Below are 15,112 nucleotides of genomic sequence, written 5' to 3' on the forward strand. Positions count from 1 at the left end.
GGGTTCAATTGGGTTCAATGGAAATAGGTATGCTAGGAAAGAGAGGAAGGGGGATCTAGGTATACAAATTTCAAGGGTGTTCAACCTAATCTCTTGGTGGCAGGACTTAAAAATGGTAGAAAGTGGGTCGTGGGACTTTAAATTACATTGGTTCTTTGAAAGGTTGTGCATGAAATTAGGAAGGGGAGTTTAATCATATTTTTGGACTCCTTGGTTAAAAGGAATAATCTTGAAAAACTGGTTAGTGGGTCTGTTTGATTTAATTGAGAACAAAAAGGCTTCATTTAAGGAATTGCTGATTCATTTGACTGAGAATAAAGAATTATTCATTTCATTTGACTGGTTTTCTTGTAAATTTATGTGGCAATTGTATTTTAAAGTGACATAAGATTATAGTTGTCTAATGTTGCAGAGTTGACAAGTGATAATACATAGAGCGAAAAGAAAAGCGATATGATGATAGGAATTCATTTGTTTGTCAATCCATTGATATTCTTTGATGTAATTCATGAATCTCGACAGGTTCTGATAGCTTTCATATTTCTCTCTTGTGCTTGATTTGTTTATTTCTTGAGTTTCTCAATTTTGCGATGTAACTTTACCAATTATTTTTAGTTTTTGAATTGTTATCAAAATTCTGCAGAACTGATAGATTTCATGTTAATTTGCAAAAGATTCACATGGTCCGAATTAGATGTGGTTCAACAATGAGTTGTATTGGCAGATTAATATTTTCAAAGGGATATTGGTTAGTCAAATGCCTAGAATGTTTTCAATGGTGTTTGGATAAAATTAGTCAATGTCCAATTCTAATTCTCTAGAAAAGGAGGAATTGTGCACCAAAACCTTTTTGTGTACTCAATTGTTGGAGTGAGTTGAAGTTCAGGGATGGCAGTATTCATATTGAAAGAAAAACTCAAGTGACTTGGAAAAAAGGTGAAAGTACATCATTTTCTGAAGAGGAGATGAAAGCCAAAAGAGTAGCATCAACACAACTACTTGAAATGCTGAATCTGAATTGTGGCATATTGTGACAAAAATCACGCTCAAAATAGCATAGAAAAGGGGATGCAAATTCAAAGTTCTTTCTCGGGTGCCTGGTAAATAGAAGAAAAGTTAATAAGATTAATTCGATTAAATAGATTGGGGTTCAAGAGATAAAGGGTGAAGTTTTCAATTATTTCCCAAGTTTATTTAGAAAGCAAAAGAGGGAAAGACTGGTTATGCATAATTTTGAATTTAAACACATTAGAGATGATAAGCTTAGAGAGGATGAAATAAGAAATGTTGTTTGGAATTGGGAGAGTTCGAACAGCCCCGACTCAGATAGCATAAATTTTGGGTTTATTAAGGAGTTTTAAGATGTAACTAAAGCGGACTTTCATAGTCTCATTGTTGAATCTCATTCGATTGGTAAAATAGTGCATGGAGCTAAATAATGGTTTTTAGCATTAATTACCAAGATTAAGAATTTGGTTAAGCTAGACGGTTTTACGTCGATATCTTTAATTGGCAGAATGTAGAAAGTCTTAGCAAAGCTATTGACAAATAAATTGAAGGTGGCGGCTAAATTTGTTTATCTCTAATTTGCAATTCGTGTTCTTAGAAGGCTGGCAAATCGTAGATGGAATATTCATAGCAAATCAGTTAGTAGATGATTCAAATAGGAGGAAGAAGCGTTGATGTTTAAAGTCGATTTGGACTGCAAATATTTGGACCGTGTGATGGAAAAAAAAGGGATTCAACGTTAAGTGGAGAGGTTCGATTTCAGAGTGTCTTGGAACTTCAACTATTTTAGCGTTGGTAGATGGAAGCCTCATAAATGGCAAGGCAATCAAATGAATCTCTTGGAGGGTCAGCAGTTCAGTAGAAGAGATGTTCACGTCTCGCATATGCAGTACGCAAATAATACTTTGATTTTGTGGGGAAAAGTTGGCAAAACATGAGGGCCAAGGCAGATCTACAATTATTTAAGTTAATATCTGATCTGAAAATAAACTTTCATAAAAGTATTTTGTTGGAGTCAATTCCACAATATTGGTAAGACGGAGCAGCAAAAGTATTAAATAAAACTACTTTCAAATACTTGGGCATTTCTACATCAGTTATTTTCAGATAGAAGCAATACCGAGAAGGTTGTCCAATTGGAATAACCGATGCTTATTTATTGATGGTCGATTCATCCTTCTGAAATCTGTCTTGTATGCATTAATTGTTTATTTCCTTTCTTTCTTTGAAGCCCTGTGAGGTATTATTTCTAATCTTGAGTCTCTCTTTAAAATTTTCTTATGAGGTGAAGGATTGGAAAGCAAAAAAATACTGTTAAAGTTATAACAATGAATATGAATACTGTTAAAGTTATAATAATGAATATTTTGATCGTTTGTTGATTGCTTGAAACTTGAAAGTGTTTGATTTGTTGGTTGGTTAGAGGTGTGTTTTGGTGTATGAATATTTAATGTGCCTATTAAATTTTACTTTTTAGGTAAGCCATTAACTATTTCTTGGTGTTTATGTAAGATGAAGTATAGCATAATAAGGGAAGGAAGCATGTGGGTACACTTCTAAGAGTCTATGGAGTCTTTCTCAATTCCAACTTTTCTTTTCTTTTTTTAACTTATAGCTTTTAAGGACTTATGAGATTTTTGCTTTTTGAAAATATTTAATCTCCATTTTCAAAGGATGTTTCTATCCAAATATTAACATTGGCGAATAGGATTTCAAGTCTAGTTCGTAGACTTGTCTATGCAAGCATAATATATTGATGTCGATTAGTAGTGTTTGTCTGTCAAAACAACCTGGATATTATTGAATGGTAGAGGGAAATTAATAAGGGATTAAGAATGGTGTTTGTGAGTTTTACATTATGCGTGGATGGTTTTCTGTGTTGTAAGCCTCACTTTGATTCAGGTGTGGATGGTTATATATTGTTGAGCATTTTATCACATGGTCAGTTATCTTGAAATATTTTGTGCAGTAATATGCCAAAAGGGTTTGAATTGGGTATCCAAATTTGCATTTGATAGAACAATGAGATATATACATGTTTATTATTAATAGAGATTGTATGTGATAAATATTCTTATCTTACAAATTTGGCATAGTATATGATTCTTTAAGCCACTGATTGTAAGTAACCTTGCTTCCATAAGAAAAAAGTATGATTTCTTATCTATAGTCTTGTAATGGGGATATTGAACTTATATATAGCAGCCTGTTCCACATATTTTTTAATGTTTGCATTTTTCTCAAAGGGGGGAGGAGAATGACGGTGCATAAGTGCAAGGTGGACAGCTAGCTATGAAAGAAGCGTGTCTGGTGGCAACAATGGGTTGGAGAATCATGATTTGGAATCAGAATAAGAAGTGCATAAAAGAGGGAAGGAGGAATTTGTGATGCAGGAAATTCGTGAGGTTCGTGAGGTTGTTCTCACATCAGTAGCATTGTTTCTGGTTACATTTCCTCCAAGGAGAATTACCTCCACCCATTGATCTGTTCCTCTTTCAATATACTGTTATGGTTAATTAGCACAACAGAATTCAATACAATCGCCCCTTTTCTAGCAAGAGCAGTCACATGTGAACAGAACCTCTCCTTTGGTTACAAGTCTGCTACTGGCCTTAACTGATTGAAGACCTTAAACTTCAGGAATGCAATCAATGAGATGCACTAATTCCTCCAAATTCCTGATGTAGATGTCCAAATACTGGTGGAAGCTGTGAGTATATTTTCATTTTCTGGGATTGCAATGCCGAGAAGGTTGTCCAATTGGAATAACCGATGTAGAAATGAGTTTTGGAAAATTGTGATTGAAGCAATGTCAAGAAGTTTGTCCAAGTGGAATAACCGATGCTTAGTAATTGATGGTCGATTCATCCTTCTGAAATCTGTCTTGTACGCATTAGTTGTTTATTCCTCTTTCTTTCTTTGAAGCCCTGTGAGGTATTATTTCTAATCTTGAGTCTCTCTTTAAAATTTTCTTATGAGGTGAAGGATTGGAAGGCAAAAAAATAAGATAGTTCATTGGGAAAAGGTGTGCTAGGAAAGAGAGGATGGCGGTCTAGGTATAAAAATTTAAGGGCGTTCAACCTAGCACTGTTAAGAAAATAGGAATGGAAATTACCTAAGGTGACATGGTTCATTGGTTTTATGTAAAATTAAAAGTTGCAAAGTTGTATTTTTATGTGGCAATTGTGTTTTAAGGTGACATGAGATTATAGTTGTCTAATATTATAAAGTTGACAAGTGATAGGTACATATGTGATAATAATTAAAAGTTGGGATATAAGATGATGTATTGGTGAATTGCGAATAGACGTGTGTTTGTGTGACAGTGATCTCTTGTGAGTTGCTGTGTAATGTCACTGCCAAGAAGAAGACTATAATCCTTAGAGTGTAATTTCAATGTATTAAGAGATAATCAATAGTGCTAATATGAAGAAAATTATAAGATAGTAGAGTTACTATCTAAGTATTTAGCATAATAACTGTTCCTTGATGTTTATTTTGGCAATTGCCTATATTGTAAGAAATTTGTTTACTTAAATGTACTTATACAAGCCTCCTATTTCATTTGGTTTAGTTAATGATAAATCTCGTGTTTTGACCGTTAGTTTGAGATCCATTAAGGGTCGGCTCCCCATATGCTTGAAGAAAAGCAGGGGCTATATTGAATCTATCATTCTATTGTCATTGTATTTTGCAGTCCTCTTCCAGATCCAGATAGAGATTCGAGAACATTGCCACCAGTTTGATGAAACTCGCAAGTGCAGTATAGCTCAAGAAATGAGATATATGTCGCGACTGGTTCAAACAAGATGATGCAACTCAGAAGCTCGACATAGGGTGTGATTATAAATTGTAAGGACTCACAATCTCCAATACTCGGAAGCATTGACCGTTACAGACAATCTCCAATACCCAACAACATTGACCGATCCCACAAACAAGCTTTTTTACATATACTATGTGGTGATGCAGTATGGTTTTTGCCGGTTAAACATTTGCGAGCTAATAATTACAGAACATATAATAAATATTCATGTACTGTCTGACCTAAGATATTGGTAGGATGAATGCTAAATGTGATTATTTTTGTTGTTTGTAATGGATTTTGATTTTGCCATGGTTACCTGCACATGTGAATAAAGGTAGAGAAGATGGATAATAAATTAATTTGGTTCGCATATTGAGTATGTTCAAACAGCTTTTGGGAGAAATCTCCGTCACAGTTTCACTTATCTGGCGTAGAATTTGCATCGTATAATTTAGTCGGTTTGCGAATTGGATCGAGTAATGTGCAGTTGCATAGAGCTGCTGTGAACGTCTTGCGTCACTCGAAGCTCCCAAATCGGGATGAAATCGGCTCACAATGAAAATCATAGTGCCAATGTGATGCTGATGTTGACAATCGAGTTTGTTACGGAAGATCTGCGTGTGGAGGTGAGACATGAATCACCATGTTAATACTGCTGATACCACCATTTGGAAGATAAGTATTTCTCACACATTCTATTCACCTAGTATGATTAACTATTGTTTGTTTACAATGCTTTGTTTGGTGATCTAATGTCATATAACTCAACTTACAATGTGTATGTGTTATCCGTAATGACAACGACTACATATCGAGTCTCATGGGAGGAGAAATCAAGAATGCAATGATCGGAGATGACAAGACAAGCTCTAATGTCATTGTAAAAGAGTCGGATTGAAAATAACAACAACAGGTTAGCGTTTCTTTTGCTTCTGCTTCTCGAATATGAATGGAAATGTGTCATCCTATGTTCCAAACCGGATGTGGAAGTTAAGGTGGTTAAGGTGAATCATGTAGAATTGACTGATAATGTAGAATTATTCTTTTAGTTTGACTGGTTTTCTTGTAAAATTATGCGGCAATTGTATTTTAAAGTGACATGAGATTATAGTTGTCTTATGTTGCAGAGTTGATAAGTGATAGGCACATAGAGGGAAAAGAAAAGCGATATGATGATTGAAATTCATTTGTCTGTCAATCCACCGGTATTCTTGGATGTAATTCATGAATCCCGACAGGTTCTGATCAATTTCATATTTCTCTTTCTTGCTTGATTTGTTTTCTTAATTTCTTGTGTTTCTTAATTTGGTGATGTAACTTTATCAATTATTTATGGTTTTTGAATTGTTTGCTTGATTTGTTTTCTTAATTTCTTGTGTTTCTTAATTTGGTAATGTAACTTTATCAATTATTTATGGTTTTTGAATTGTTTTCAGAATTCTGCAGATGATGATGAAATTGTGTAAATGGGTAATTTGCATCTGAATTTCATTGATGTTAATATCACCTTAGAGAACTGATTCCCCTAAGTCTAAGGGTATATATTTTTGTTAGTTTGTTTATTGTTTTGTTTTCTGTTTTTTTGGATCCATCTAATCTAATTATGCATTATGAAGTCTTCAATTATTTCTTAGGTCGATCTAGAGACAAAAAGAGGGAAAGACCGATTGCATTATGCATTATGAAGTTTTCAATTATTTCTTAAGTCTATCTAGAGACAAAAAGTGGGAAAGACCAGAATTTTGAATTTAAATGCATTAGAGATGAAGAAAATGATGTTCTCATAGCTGAACTTAGAGAGAAGGAAATAAGAAATGTTTGGGATTCTGAGAGTTTGAAGTTCTTTTAATCATAGCATAAATTTCAGTTTTATTAATGAGCTTTAGGATGTAATTAAAGCAGACTTTCATATTCATTGTTGAATTTAATTCGAATGGCGTAAGAGTGCGTGGAGCTATTAATGCTTTTTAGTATTGAATCCAAAGATAAAGAATCTAGTGAAGCTAAGCCAATTTCTTTAATTGGCAGCATCTAGAAAGTGAAGCTAGGCCAATATCTTTAATTGGCAGCATCTAGAAAGTCTTAGCATTGTTATATGCAAATAGATTGAAGGTGGCTGATACAAAAGCTAATTTGCAATTCGCCAAATGCCAAATTGTAGGAAAAAACAAGTATGACCCCTGATCCGCATTTCGCCGAAGGCCAAATAGGAGGAAAAAAAGATGTTTAAAGTGGATTTTGAAAAAGCATATGATTTGTCGACTTGAAATAGTCCTAAAACTCAATGATATTTGTTTGTTTTACTTTTATTAATCCATCTAATCTAAATTGACCGTATCATTAAACTTATCATCGTACTAGAATGAATTTGTCATTGCTACATGGATCACTTGATTGGCGATAAAACTATATTATATTAATATTATTATTATTATTATTGTCCCTTCATTGGTATTAAATCCGTTGGTTGTGCAAGATATTGTGTTCTAATTTTAAAAATCTTTTTGGTTATTCCAAGGGGCTCCGTTAATTTGTTAAAATAGTAAGTGCCTGGCCAAAGTAAAATGAGATTTATAAGACTAGTCAGGGTGATCATGATTTTGATTAATTGGTTTGGATTAATTGCTGTTGGAAAAAGGCTGCTATGGAGTAAATTGACGGAGTTGATCAAATCAATAACATGTCAGGTGCTAGATGTTGCGTGATGGGAAAAATAGGTTAGTGGTACTGTTTGATTTATAATTAAGAACAAAAGGCTTCATTTAAGGCATTGGTGATTCATTTGACTGAGAATATAGAATTATTCATTTCATTTGACTGGTTTTCTTGTAAAATCATAGAGGGAAAAGAAAAGCGAAGTGATGATAGAAATTCATTTGTCTGTCAATCCGTTGATATTCTTTGATGTAATTCATGAATCCTGACAGGTTCTGATCGCTTTCATATTTCTCTCTCTTGCTTGATTTCTTGAGTTTCCCGATTTATTGAATTAATTTTTATGGTTTTTGAATTGTTATCAGAATTGGGCAAATGATGAATATGAAATTGTGTAAATGGGTAATTTGCATCTGAATATGGTTGATGTTAATATCACCTTGGAGAACTGATTCCCTAAATTTTATGGATTTTTATGCTCGTTAGTTTGTTCCTGTGTTTTGTTCTCTGTTTTTTGGGATCAATCAAATCTAAAATGACTTTAGCATTAAAATTATCATAGTACTAGAATGAATTGGTCATTGCTACATGGATGGATCACTTGATTTGTGATTGAATTATATTATTATTGTCCCTTCATTTGCACTAATGACACTGTCATAATTGAATTTTAAGAGGAGCTAATAGAAATGTTGGTTGTGATTGCGAGAGATCGAAGAAATGTTGGTTATGATTGAGAGAGATCGAAGAATCCTGAACCGAATAACACAAATTTCAAGTTTATTAAGTTGTTTTGGGATAGCCTACTTTCAAATATTCATTGCTGAATTTCATTCTAATGGCAAAATAGCGTGTTAAGCTAATAATGTTCTTTAAGCATTGATTCCAAAGATTGAGAATTCGGTGACGCATAACTATTCTAATGGGATAATTGTGTGTAGAGCTAAGAATGCGTTTTTAGCATTGATTCCAAAGATTGAGAATTCTATGACACTAAACTATTCTACTGGCAAAATAGTGTGTAGAGTTAATAATGCTTTTTTAGCATTTATTCCAAAGATTGAGAATTCGGTGAAGCTAAACTGTTCTAATGGCAGAAGTGTGTGTAGAGCTAATATTGCTTTTTTAGCAATGATTCCAAAGATTGAGAATTCGGTGGCGCTAAACTATTCTAATGGGAAAATAGTGTGTAGAGCTAATAATGCATTTTTAGCATTGATTCCAAAGATTGAGAATTTGGTGACGCTAAACTATTCTAATGGAAAAATAGTGTGTAGTGCTAATAATTCTTTTTTAGCAATGATTCCAAAGATTGAGAATTCTGTGACGCTAAACTATTCTAATGCCAAAATAGCGTGTAGAGCTAATAATGCGTTTTTAATATTGATTCCAAAGATTGAGAGTTCGGTGAAGCTAAATTATTCTATTGGGAAAATAGTGTGTAGAGCTAATAATGCATTTTTAGCATTGATTCCAAAGATTGAGAATTTGGTGACGCTAAACTATTCTAATGGAAAAATAGTGTGTAGTGCTAATAATTCTTTTTTAGCAATGATTCCAAAGATTGAGAATTCTGTGACGCTAAACTATTCTAATGGCAAAATAGCATGTAGAGCTAATAATGCGTTTTTAATATTGATTCCAAAGATTGAGAGTTCGGTGAAGCTAAACTATTCTAATGGCAAAATAGTGTGTAGAGCTAATAATGCATTTTTAACATTGATTCCAAAGATTGAGAATTTGGTGACGCTAAACTATTCTAAAGGAAAAATAATGTGTAGTGCTAATAATTCTTTTTTAGCAATGATTCCAAAGATTGAGAATTCTGTGACCTTAAACTATTCTAATGGAAAATATTGATTCCAAAGATTGAGAGTTCGGTGAAGCGAAACTATTAAAATGGTAAAATACTGTGTAGAGCTAATGGCAAAAATTTCTAATTTGTTTATTTATAGGTGGCATTTGTATTTTAAGATGACATGAGATTTTAGTTGTCTAATGTTGCAGAGTTGACAAGTGATAATACATAGAGGGAAAAGAAAAGCTATATGATGATAAAAATTTATTTGTCTGTCAATCCATTGATATTCTTTGATGTAATTCATGAATCCCGACAAGTTCTAATCGCTTTCACATTTCCCTCTTGCTTGATTTCTTGAGTTTCAAGATTTGTTGATTAAATTATTTATGGTTTTTGAATAATTATCAGAATTAGGCAAATGATGAATCTGAAATGGTGTAAATGGGTAATTCGCATCTAAATATCGTTGATGTTAAAATCACCTTGGATAACTGATGCCCTAAATTCTATTGATTTTTATGTTTGTTAGCTTGTTTCTCTGTTTTGTTCTCTGTTTTTTTGGATCCATCTAAACTATAATGATCTTAGCATTAAAATCATCATCGTACTAGAATGAATTGTTCATTGCTACATGGTTGGATCACTTGATTGGTGATAGAATTATATTATTATTGCCCCTTCATTGGCACTAATGGTGTTGTCATAGTTGAATTTAGGAAGGAGGTAATAGAAATGTTGGTTGTGATTGCTAGAGATCTAAGAATCCTGACCCGAATAACATAAATTTCAAGTTTAGTAAGTAGTTTTGGGAAACCGTATTTTCACATATTTCTTGCTGAATTTCAATTTAATGTCAAAATAGTGTGTAGAGCTAATAATGCTTTTTTAGCATTGATACCAAAGATTGAGAATTCGGTGACGCTAAACTGTTCTAATGGCAAAATCGTGTGTAGAGCTAATAATGCTTTTTTAGCATTGATTCCAAAGATTGAGAATTCGGTGATGCCAAACTATTCTAATGGCAAAATAGTGTGTAAAAGCTAATAATGCTTTTTTAGCATTGATTCCAAAGATTGAGAATTCGGTGACGCTAAACTATTCTAATGGGAAAATAGTATGTAGAGCTAATAACTCGTTTTTAGCATTGATTCCAAATATTGAGAATTTGATGACGCTAAATTATTCTAAAGGCAAAACAGTGTGTAGAGTTAATAATGCTTTTTTAGCATGGATTCCAAAGATTGAGAATTCGGTGATGCTAAACTATTCTAATGGGAAAATAGTGTGTAGAGCTAATAATGCGTTTTTAGCATTGATTCCAAAGATTGAGAATTCGGTGACGCTAAACTATTCTAATGGCAAAATCGTGTGTAGAGCTAACAATGTTTTTTTAGCATTGATTCCAAAGATTGAGAATTCGGTGACGCTAAACTATTCTAATGGTAAAATAGTGTGTAGAGCTAATAATGCTTTTCTAGCATTGATTCCCAAGAATTGATAATTCGGTGACACTAAAATATTCTAATGGCAAAATAGTGTGTAGAAGCTAATAATGCTTTTTTAGCATTGATTCCAAAGATTGAGAATTCGGTGACGCTAAACTATTCTAATGGCAAAATAGTGTGTAGAGCTAATAATGCTTTTTTAGAATTGATTCCAAAGATTGGGAATCCGATGACGCTAAATAATTCTAAAGGCAAAACAATGTGTAGAGCTAATAATGCTATTTTAGCATTGATTCCAAAGATTGCTAAACTATTCTAATGGGAAAATAGTGTGTAGAGCTAATAATGCGTTTTTAGCATTGATTCCAAAGATTGAGAATTTAATGAAGCTATACTAATTTACGTCGATATCTTTAATTGGCAGCATGTGGCTAAAAAGTTATCTTTGTTTACAATTTGATGTCTTAAAGGGCCGACGTATGGTAGATGGAAGACTCATAGCAAATGAGTTAGTAAATGATGTTCAAATTTTAAGGTTGGAAATACTTGGACGTTTCTGATGGTTGTAATCATAAAAGAAAGAAGTTATTGAAATTGGTGATTAATATAGTGTTAGGAGGATTGTCCAAGTGGAATAATTAGTGCCAATGTCAAAATAGTGTGTTGAGCTAATAATGCGTTTTTAGTATTGATTCCAAAGATTGAGAATTCGGTGACGCTAAACTATTCTAATGGCAAAATCGTGTGTAGAGCTAATAATGCTTTTTTAGCATCGATTCCAAAGATTGAGAATTCGGTGACACTAAACAATTCTAATGGCAAAATAGTGTGTAGAGCTAATAATGCTTTTTTAGCATTGATTCCAAAGATTTAGAATTCGATGACGCTAAACTATTCTAATGGCAAAATCGTGTGTAGAGCTAATAATGCTTTTTTAGCATTGATTTCAAAGATTGAGAATTAGGTGATGCTAAACTATTCTAATGGCAAAATCGTGTGTAGAGCTAATTATGCTTTTTTTAGCATTGATTCCAAAGATTGAGAATTCGGTGACGCTAAACTATTCTAATGGCAAAATAGTATGTAGAGCTAATAATATTTTTTTTAGCATTGATTCCAATGATTGAGAATTCTGTGGCGCTAAACTCTTCTTATGGAAAAAACAACGTGTATAGCTAATAATGCGTTTTTAGCATTGATTCCAAAGTTTGAGAATTTGGTGAAGCTAAACTATTCTAATGGCAAAATACTGTGTAGAGCTAATAATGCTTTTTTAGCATTGATTCCAAAGATTGAGAATTTTGTGGCGCTAAGCTATTCTAATGGGAAAATATGTGTAGAGCTAATAATGCGTTTTTAGCATTGATTCCAAAGATTGAGAATTTGGTGACGCTAAACTATTCTAATGGAAAAACAGTGTGTAGAGCTAATAATGCATTTTTAGCATTGATTCCAAAGATTAAGAATTCGGTGACGCTAAACTATTCTAATGGGAAAGTAGTGTGTAGAGCTAATAATGCGTTTTTAGGATTGATTCCAAAGATTGAGAATTTGATGAAGCTAAAAAAATATTATAAGCATTTGCGAATCTGTTATTGTGCGCATAATAATTTTAAAATGTTTTTGTTAACATCGTCTTGAATTATCTAAACAAACAAGCAAAGATAGGGCTTCCACAAGCTAGAAGGCTTCTGTGTGTTTATGTGTTCGAACAATGACATGATATCAGGACAGATGTTAAAATTTGTGTTAGAATATCATTTCTCATAATAATAATAATAATAATAATAATAATAACCACATTTGACAACAAAATAATAGTGTAGGTACTACAATGACTATCAAGTCCTTATTGAAACACATAATATACTAACATTACTAAAACAGTGAAGTAGAAAATTAAACAGCATCACATGAAACTAATGTATTCTTCTGCGATTTGCACCAGCTTGGTGGCAGGACATAAAAATAGGTTAGTGGTACTGTTTGATTTATAATTGAGAACAGAAAGACTTCATTTAAGGCATTGGTAATTAATTTAACTGAGAATGTAGAATTATTCATTTCATTTGAATGGTTTTCTTGTAAAATCATGTAGCAATTGTATTTCAAGGTGACATGAGATTATAGTTGTCTAATGTTGCAGAGTTGACAAGTGATAATACATAGAGGGAAAAGAAAAGCGAAGTGATGATAGAAATTCATTTGTCTGTCAATCCACTGATATTCTTTGATGTAATTCATGAATCCCGACAGGTTCTAATCGCTTTCATATTTCACTCTCTTGCTTGATTTCTTGATTTCTTGAGTTTCTCGATTTGTTGAATAAATTATATATGGTTTTTGAATTTTTATCAGAATTATGCAAATGATGAATTTGAAATGGTGTAAATGGGTAATTTGCATCTGAAATGGTGTCAAAGAGCAAACATTGAAGGCTCTGCCCTTATAGCAAGAGGTCCACCAAAGAAAGGTAGAGGATGGTGTGATCACTGCAAGCGTCCCGGACATACAAAAGAAACATGTTGGGTGCTTCATGGGAAACCCATGGATCTGAAACCACGATTCAAGGATACACGCGCATATGTTGTTGCTGTTGATGAAGGCAAATCAAAAAATACTGCAGAGGCAGGCCCTTTTAACAAATAACAAATAGAGATGTTGCAGAAAATGATGCAACAAGCAATACAAAACACTAGTACTTCCTCTTCCACTACTACTCTTGCTCAAAAAGGTAATTTTCCTACTGCCCTTCATGTTAATCACCAGAAAACAAACCAATGGATTGTTGATTCTGGCGCATCGGATCACATGACTGGGGACATCAATGTGTTTACCAAATACACTCCCTATCAAGATGGATCTTTTGTTCGAATAGCAGATGGTACTACCTCTAAAGTGGTTGGTAAAGGTTCAGTGATTATCTCTAAAGATATTACTCTGGATTCAGTTTTACATGTTCCAAAATTAAATTACAGCTTGTTGTCTATATGTAAATTAACCAAAAATTTGGGATGTATAGCTAAGTTTTTACCAAATTTGTGCGAATTTCAGGATATGAATTCGGGGAAGATGATTGGCAATGCTGAGGAGAGTGCAGGCCTTTACTACCTAAGAGTTGAAGAACAAAATAAAAGATCATACAAGGCTGCCCATACGTGTTCATCAAAGAATGAGAATGATGTAATGTTATGGCATTACCGCCTAGGACACCCAAATTTTATATATTTGAAAAAGTTGTTTCCATCATTATTTAATAAAGATTCTGGTTTTTTCAAATGTGAAGTGTGCGAACTAGCCAACACACCAAGTCTCATTATTCCATACAACCTTATAAGCCATCTAAACCTTTCACCCTTATTCATAGTGACGTGTGGGGACCTTCACGAGTGAGCAATATTACTGGGTCAAGGTGGTTGGTCACCTTTATTGATGACCATACAAGAGTCACTTGGGTGTTTCTTGTTAGAACAAGAATTGTTCTGATCAAAATTCTTAGTTTTGATGATAACATTATATATGAATTTTGTATAAGACAATGTGGTACTCTAATCCTATGCATTTTCCATTTCAGGAAATATATAAAGAGTATGCACAATTCAGAGCAAGAAGCACTGAATCAGAAGGTTCAAGTATGCAACATTAGAACATGCTCTCGCAAGACATCAGAAGATGGTCAAGCAGAATCAGAACATGGTCTATGAAGCATCAGAAGAACTTGAGTTCAGAAGCAGAAGCACTGAAGTTCTTATGGTATCACGCTAGAAGCACTTCAAATTCAGAAGACAAGAAGATGCTCTGCACCAAGCTGAATGACTCTGATATTCAAACGTTGTATCTACAAACATCAGATCAGAAGCAAGTACAAGATGACAGGCTACGCTGACTGACAAAAGGAACGTTAGAAGCTATTAAAGGCAAAGTCAGTTAAAGCAGGAAAAGCAAGGCTCGAGGTAGTTGACAAAAGAGTGAAACATTAAATGCAAAGCTGTACGGATCACGCAATGCATTAAATGCTCTTAACGGTCATCTTCTCATAACGCCTATAAATAGTGAAGTTCTAATCAGAAGCAAGGTTACAACACCAATTTACGAACAACTCTTTCATTCTTGCTGAAACGCTGCTGAATTAAAAGCTATCAAACTTCATCTTCAACCTCACTTAATTTGTAATATCTTAGTGAGATTTAAGCTTAGAACTTAAGATAAATATCACAGTTATGATTATAGCTTATTAAGAAGCATTGTAATACTCTTGTAAGAATTTGTTTACATTAATTTGTAAAAGGTTCCTAGAGTGATCAAGGTGTGATCAGAATACTCTAGAAGAATTAGAAGGTATCTAAGTGGAAAACCATTGTAATCAAGGTTGATTAGTGGATTAAATCCTCAGGT

General features: G+C 33.4%; 7 non-coding genes and 1 pseudogene across 7 annotated transcripts; all 8 read left to right on the forward strand.

Annotated features, from left to right (window-relative positions):
• Positions 1 to 448: 448 nt before the first annotated feature.
• Positions 449 to 533, forward strand: LOC131636729 (small nucleolar RNA snoR14). Its single transcript, XR_009294152.1, has one exon. It is a non-coding gene; the product is annotated as a small nucleolar RNA snoR14 (small nucleolar RNA).
• Positions 534 to 5,980: 5,447 nt separating this feature from the next.
• Positions 5,981 to 6,065, forward strand: LOC131636732 (small nucleolar RNA snoR14). Its single transcript, XR_009294155.1, has one exon. It is a non-coding gene; the product is annotated as a small nucleolar RNA snoR14 (small nucleolar RNA).
• Positions 6,066 to 6,256: 191 nt separating this feature from the next.
• On the forward strand, positions 6,257 to 6,344 carry LOC131636724 (small nucleolar RNA Z101; annotated as a pseudogene).
• Positions 6,345 to 7,669: 1,325 nt separating this feature from the next.
• LOC131636726 (small nucleolar RNA snoR14) lies at positions 7,670 to 7,754 on the forward strand. Its single transcript, XR_009294150.1, has one exon. It is a non-coding gene; the product is annotated as a small nucleolar RNA snoR14 (small nucleolar RNA).
• An 83-nt stretch (positions 7,755 to 7,837) lies between these two features.
• LOC131636734 (small nucleolar RNA Z101) lies at positions 7,838 to 7,931 on the forward strand. The gene has a single exon (XR_009294157.1). It is a non-coding gene; the product is annotated as a small nucleolar RNA Z101 (small nucleolar RNA).
• Positions 7,932 to 9,514: 1,583 nt separating this feature from the next.
• Positions 9,515 to 9,599, forward strand: LOC131636730 (small nucleolar RNA snoR14). The gene has a single exon (XR_009294153.1). It is a non-coding gene; the product is annotated as a small nucleolar RNA snoR14 (small nucleolar RNA).
• An 82-nt stretch (positions 9,600 to 9,681) lies between these two features.
• Positions 9,682 to 9,775, forward strand: LOC131636735 (small nucleolar RNA Z101). The gene has a single exon (XR_009294158.1). It is a non-coding gene; the product is annotated as a small nucleolar RNA Z101 (small nucleolar RNA).
• Positions 9,776 to 12,899: 3,124 nt separating this feature from the next.
• LOC131636725 (small nucleolar RNA snoR14) lies at positions 12,900 to 12,984 on the forward strand. Its single transcript, XR_009294149.1, has one exon. It is a non-coding gene; the product is annotated as a small nucleolar RNA snoR14 (small nucleolar RNA).
• Positions 12,985 to 15,112: the final 2,128 nt, after the last annotated feature.

Source organism: Vicia villosa, unplaced genomic scaffold, assembly GCF_029867415.1.
Source record: "Vicia villosa cultivar HV-30 ecotype Madison, WI unplaced genomic scaffold, Vvil1.0 ctg.001812F_1_1, whole genome shotgun sequence".
Taxonomy (NCBI): Eukaryota; Viridiplantae; Streptophyta; class Magnoliopsida; order Fabales; family Fabaceae; genus Vicia; species Vicia villosa.